The 6,553-nt window shown below is 37.0% G+C and overlaps 1 pseudogene; it reads right to left on the reverse strand.

Annotated features, from left to right (window-relative positions):
* Window positions 1-2,501: 2,501 nt before the first annotated feature.
* Window positions 2,502-4,255, reverse strand: LOC113911094 (annotated as a pseudogene).
* Window positions 4,256-6,553: the final 2,298 nt, after the last annotated feature.

A 6,553-nucleotide genomic window follows, 5' to 3' on the forward strand; every position in this document is an offset into this window, starting at 1 on the left:
GAATTTTTGGAGAAAAGTAAGCTGATCTTTCCTTCACTTAGACAAAGTCTCTAAGTTTAAATAAGTGTTTTAGAAGAATACACTTTTGCTAATAAAGGCTGGGTTCTATTATGAAAGAAAAAAAAAGAGTCTTGACAATGTTCACATTGAGTGCCCCTGGCAAGGGAGCCATACATTTAACTTCTGAGTTTTCTAAGGTAATACTATTCATGAACAGGACTTTTGTTGGATAACAAAAATAGACATAATGAACAGACAATCATGAATTTTCCTTCTTTCATAGCTAGGAAATAAAATAGAGAAAATTCAAAAAAAATTTATTTTTTATATGTCTGTTCATATAATCCTACTATTGTTATAATTTGAAATTTTTACCATAGTGTGTATGTATATTCTACATATTAATGATTCACATTATTAAGGAGTTTATGGAGCAAAAATAAGCTTATAGTCATTCCTTTAAGTCTTAAATTTTCTTATTTAAGTATAGATTTTTTTCCCACTAATATATTTTTATTAGAAAACTTATAGTCTACTATTTCACAGAACCAGAGGAGTCAAATCTTATGAATGGAGAGAGTCATGAAGGTGTAGTCTCAATTCTACACATAAACCCTGCCCAAATGATAGCTCCCTAAACCACACATGCATAAAGCAGGCCCCAAGCAGACACAGACAAGGCTCAGAAAAAACTGAGGTTTAGGGGTCTGCCTGATGCAAAAAATACAAAATTTCCAATTTGAATCTAGATAAGTTGAATTATAGGTTTGAAAAACGGAGAGAAAAGAGAAAAATAAATCAAAATTCTCAAAGGAATATAACAGAATCTAGATCCTCTACAAATAAGCCACTCACAATGTCCAGGACACAATTTAAAGCAGACTAGTGCATGAAAAATACAGAAAAATGTCATCCTTTCTCAAGAGAAATATAGTAATAGAAACAAACCTCAAGACAATCCAGATGTTGGAATCAGCAAATAAGGATATTAAGGTAGCCATAAGAACTATGCTCAAGGAAATAAAGAAAAAGGAAAAGGAAAATATGCTTGAAATGAGTAAATAAATAAATATGAAATCTCACTAGGGAAACACAAGCTATAAAAAATAAACTAAGTGGAAGCCTGGGTAGAGAAAATTCTCTATACAAAATCTGACCAGGGGGCGCCTGGGTGACTCAGATGGTTAAATGTCTGCCTTCGGCTCAGGTCATGATCCCAGGGTCCTGGGATGGAGCCCCACATCAGGCTCCTGGCTCAGCGGGGAGCCTGCTTCTCCCTCTCCCTCTGCCTCTCCCCCTGCTCATTCTCTCTCTCTCTCTCTCTCTCTCTCTCTATCTCTGTGTCTCAAATGAATAAATAAAATCTTAAAGAAAAAAAAATCTGACCAGATCTGGAAAGAGAAAGGCTTAACAGGAAAATTAAAAGGACAGACAGTCAGAAAACTTGGGAATAAATGAATACAATTTATCTAATATGAAGAAATGGTGAGAAAAAAATTGAAAAAAATAAATACCACCTAGTGTCTACATCTTGTTTTCTAAATGCTATTCTCCAATAAATGGATCCAGATCTTCTTGGGGAAATGGCTGATTCTAAGGCTGAACCAAGAAGGATATAAGATGGGTTGGAGCATCTTACAACACCAAAAAGTAAGAAAGTGGTCAAAAAAACAAACAGATGGGGGCACGTCAAAGTGGCACATGAACCAAACTGAAAATACTCCCAATAGTCTATGTTGGAACAGTTTGACCTACAAAGCAAGGTAGTATTGGATTATAACCGAAAGTTTACACTAAACACAAATAAATCTATACTTATATACATGAATTATTGAATATATAAATGGGAAAGAAGAGAAAAATGTTTCTTATAGAAGAATTCCAAGTAATATTTATAGCTACGCCCCATACAAGAGATGAAGTTTAAACTCCAACCCCTGAGGGTGAGCTAGACTTACAGATTCACTTCTAAAGGTAAAGGGAAAATTGGAGCTTTCCTGCGTAGAGATGTGGGAAACACTCCCTTGTCCAATTGATGAAGTTAACATCACTAGGAATATCATATGAATACCATATACCTTCTGATATGATCTGATGAGAAGGGCACTTCATCTCTATAGTTTTCTTTTCATATCCATAATCCCAGGTTAATCATGAGAAAAACACCAGACAAACCGAAATTGGGGTATATTCTACAAAATATTTTACAAGTATAAAACTCTCAAAGTGAGGACACACAGAGAAATTTTCACAGACCAAACAAGACTAAGAAAACTTGACAACTAAACGCAATGTGATATCTACACTGAATTCTGGAACAGAAAGGACATTAATAAAAAAAAATGATGGAATACAAATACAGTCTGCAATTTATTTAACAGTAATGTACAAAAATTGATGTCTTAATTTTTTTTTTAAAGAGTGGAATTTAATTTTTATTTACAGGACTCTGCAAGAGAGGAGATTCTACATAGAAATAAGAAACCCACTGAGGAGGAGCTTCATACAGGTTGTACAGTTTGGAACTGGTCAAGTAGAGTTTTGTTGTAAAAAGTGCTACAATAACAAAACACATTTAAAAAGAGTTCTTAGTAGAGAAACAGTAAGACAAACTTCTACCAAACAGAGTACACAACAAACAACTTTCTGCCTCAGCTGTACAATCTAAAAGTTAAAAGTCCCGGGAGTCCCATCCTGAACTTGGAACGTATAGCCTTCAGAGGTAGTTTCTGGCACAACATTCTGATCTTCCTCTTCCTCTACAGAGAAATACTTCTCAATCAAGTTTAATGAAGCTTTGTACACAGACTCATTTTCATGGTTTTGTAGAGCTTCAATTTTGTCCAAACCTCCACATTCTTCAATCATTATACTAAGTTTCTCAGTTTCACCTAGTTTCTCAGCAGCCTGAAACATGTTTGAAATGGCATCCAGAATAACCAGAATAATTTTGGTGTCTTTTGCAGTTAAGAGGTTCATCAATGGTTCTATTATGCCACAACGAACGAAGTATACAATCTGTTCAACTGTCCCACCACTTGTATAGTTGGTCACAGCCCAGACAGCTTCCTTTGTGTCTTAAAGTCTGCCTTAGAGAGAACACCAATGAGGAATGGGACTGATCCATGATTCACAACTTGCTGTATCTGGTCCTGGTGACCAGCTGTAATGTTTGACATTGTCCACGTAGCTTCCTTCTGAATATTAGTTTTGGGGTTCGTTAGGAGGCTGGGAAAAACAGCAAGTGCTCCTGCATCTATTACAACCTGAGTCTGTTCATCTGTCCCAGTAACGATATTTCCTATGGCTCTTAGTGCAGGAGTCACAATGGGCAATTCAGTAGCTCCTAGAAGCTTCACAAGCTGGGGCACAACTCCTGTTTTCACAACCATTTCAATCCATTCATTTGGACCATCAGTAAGGTAGGAAATGGCCCAGCAGGTATCTGCCAATACTTCTGGATCATCATGATGCAGGAGACGAACTAAGGTAGGAAGAATCTGCTCAACAGCATCTAATGGGGGTGCAGGATTCTTGTTGTGACAAAGGTTTGAAAGTGTCCAAGTAAGGTTACGTAAGTAACCACATGCTAAAGATGACATATCAGGAACTGCAAGGAGAGCCAATAGTGGGTCAACTGCACCATACTGGATAACCAAGTCTCGAAAAACTAAACCATCACCTGCAATGTTTCCTAGAGCCCATACAGCTTGTTCACTGATGTGGGCATGGGAAGATGCCAACAGAGAAATGAATGCTGGGATAGCACCTCCATCTACCACAGCCTTGGTCTGTTCTGACGTCCCAGAAGCAATGTTAGTGAGAGCCCAAGCAGATTCAAACTGAATGGGACTACAATCAGCTCTGCCCAAGAAGGACACAAATTTTGGAATCAAACCAGCCCGGATTATGTTGTCTATGGGGGGCTGTTTTTCCCTAGAAAGCAGTTTCCTAGCAGCTTGAGTAGCCTGGAGCTGGCTTTCCAAATTGTTGCTATTTATGCCTTTGACAATGTCATCAACAGACCAATTTACAGTGCCCTGGTTGTTGCGGTTTTCCTATAGTGGAGAGGTAGCATCATCAGGAAACGAGCTTACGTTTCTCCTTTTCAGCATCTGGTCATCCTTCTTAGCTTTCCTTAGCTCCACATTAACTTCTATTCGGCCCCGCCTCATTTCTGTACTGTCTTTCCCCTTGTTCTTGAATCTGTTAAGGCGAGCAGCTGGTGTGAATTAGCATTCTCGTTGGTGGACATGGTTATGAGACAAAGGGAGAAAGAATTTGTTATCTTTCGTTCCGTGATGTTCTTTTCCGACGCTGTGTCACAGCCAGCCCTGGGCCTACACAGCCGGTCCAGGCTTCCACAGGAGGCGGTCCAGGGTGCGCAGGCTGCAGGACAGCTGCCCTCAAAACGTCCACCACGATCACCCCAAAGACGGTGTCTGATGTCTTAATTTTAACAAATGCACAATGACATTTGTTTAAATGTATGATATTTGTTAAATATAAGATATTTGCAATGAAGTATAAATAAGATGAGGAGTATACAGGAAATCTTAGCACAGCCTTGCAACTTTACTGCAAGTCTAAAATTATTCCAAAAAACTGGGGTGCCTGGGTGGCTCTGTTGGTTATGCCTCTGCCTTCGGCTCAAGTCATGATCCCAGGGTCCTGGGATGGAGGCCTGCATCCGGCTCCCTGCTCCACAGGAAGCCTGTTTCTCCCTCTTTCGCTGTGTCTCTCTCTGTCAAATAAAAAAAACAAAATAAAATCTTTAAAAAAATAAAATAAAATAATTCCAAAATACAAAGTCTATTTTAAAATATAAACAGACTCTCAAGGACCTCAGGCAATATGACAAGGTATAACATTACCCTTAGAGTTGTAAAAGAACAGAAGAAAGAGATAGGGAATAAAAATCCTTGAGGAAATAATGATTGAAAATTTCCCAAATTTGTTGAAGAATATAAATTTAAAGATTCAAGAAACTCGGAAAATTCTAAGAATAAATCCATAAAATATCATACTTAGGGACATCATACTCATCAATGAAAATCAAAGAACTGAGAATTTCCAAAAGCATTCACAACCATCTAGTACATATTGAGAGCCCCAGTCATAATACCAGCTGAGTTCTCATTAAAAACACTGTTGACCAGAAGACAGTGTAACAAGATTTTTTAAGTGCTGGGAGAAAAAGTAAAATAAATTGTCAACCTAGAATTCTGTATTAACCAAAAATATTCTTTAAAAATGAGGAGAAAACAAACACGTTTTCAGAAAAAGACAACTAGGAGAAAGGAAAATTAAGAGAAATAAAGATAAATTGTCAGATGATAATTTATATCTGTGGAATGGAATGAAGACCATTAGAAATTACATGAAAAAACTTAATTTCTTTAAAATATGTATGGTAGTTCAAAGCAAACATTCTAACATAGCGTACAGTTTTCAGCATACGCAGATATATATGATGATAACAAAAGGGAAAGGGATGAAGGTAGATGAACATATGTAATTGCAAAGCTTCTACATCTTAGGTGAATTGATAAAATAACCTTCAATAGACTGTGAAAAGTAAGGACCATATACTATCTTCTCTAGAGTAAACATATAAAAACCAATATAATAAAACAAGTAGATATATCTAAATAGCCACCAAGCAAAATGGATTTCTAAAACATATTTGATTAATCCTCTAAAAGAAAGCAGAAAAGTAAAGAGAAAAAATTGCAGGGGTAAATGGAAAATAAATAATAAGAGGGTATATATATGTTTCAATTATATCAAGAATTACAGTAAATGTTAGTGAAACCCTCCAGTTAAAAGGCAGAGATTCTCATTCTCTCTCTTTCTGTCACTCGCTCCGCCTGTCCCTCCCTCCCTGTCGTCTTCCCTTACCCCACAAGCCCCACTGACAGAGAAGTCTGAGCTGTTGCCTCCACTACATTTTTTACTTGGACTTCTCAAAGAGCACTCACTCCCTAATCCTCAAAAGACTCCTCTCCTCACCACTTTATTGGAATTTATATTTTAAAACATAGCAGCTTCCTTCCATTCAGTTGTAAATTCTCAGGCTCAATTTCATTTAACTGAAACATGTATCACTATTGATCACCCTCTTCTTGATTCATTCTTGTGCTCTCTCTTCTCTAAATGTCCATAATGATTGATTCTTCTACTCCTTAGCTCTCTTTTTATATTTTCTCTCACTCATTCTGACCCCTAGATATAGGTGTTTCCCAAGGTTTTTGTTTTTTTTCTCCCTTGGCTTCCCTTCTTCATTCTCCTCTTCATTTTCCTCTCCCTTGGCCATCATTTCCTCTGCCCAGACTCAATTATCTCTTCAATTTAGTGACTAAAATTGAAATCTCTAGACTGGTTCTTCATTCAGTATATTTTTATGTCAAATATGCTATGTATTCACTTGACATCTGAACCCTATATAATTCATGTTAGTGAGAAACATGAAATAAATGATCAGAAAGTCATTTTTTCATCTACCAGATCAATACTTCCAAAGCCCCATCTTTAATATGTTCCTCCTTCACTA

Source organism: Zalophus californianus, chromosome 12, assembly GCF_009762305.2.
Source record: "Zalophus californianus isolate mZalCal1 chromosome 12, mZalCal1.pri.v2, whole genome shotgun sequence".
NCBI lineage: Eukaryota > Metazoa > Chordata > Mammalia > Carnivora > Otariidae > Zalophus > Zalophus californianus.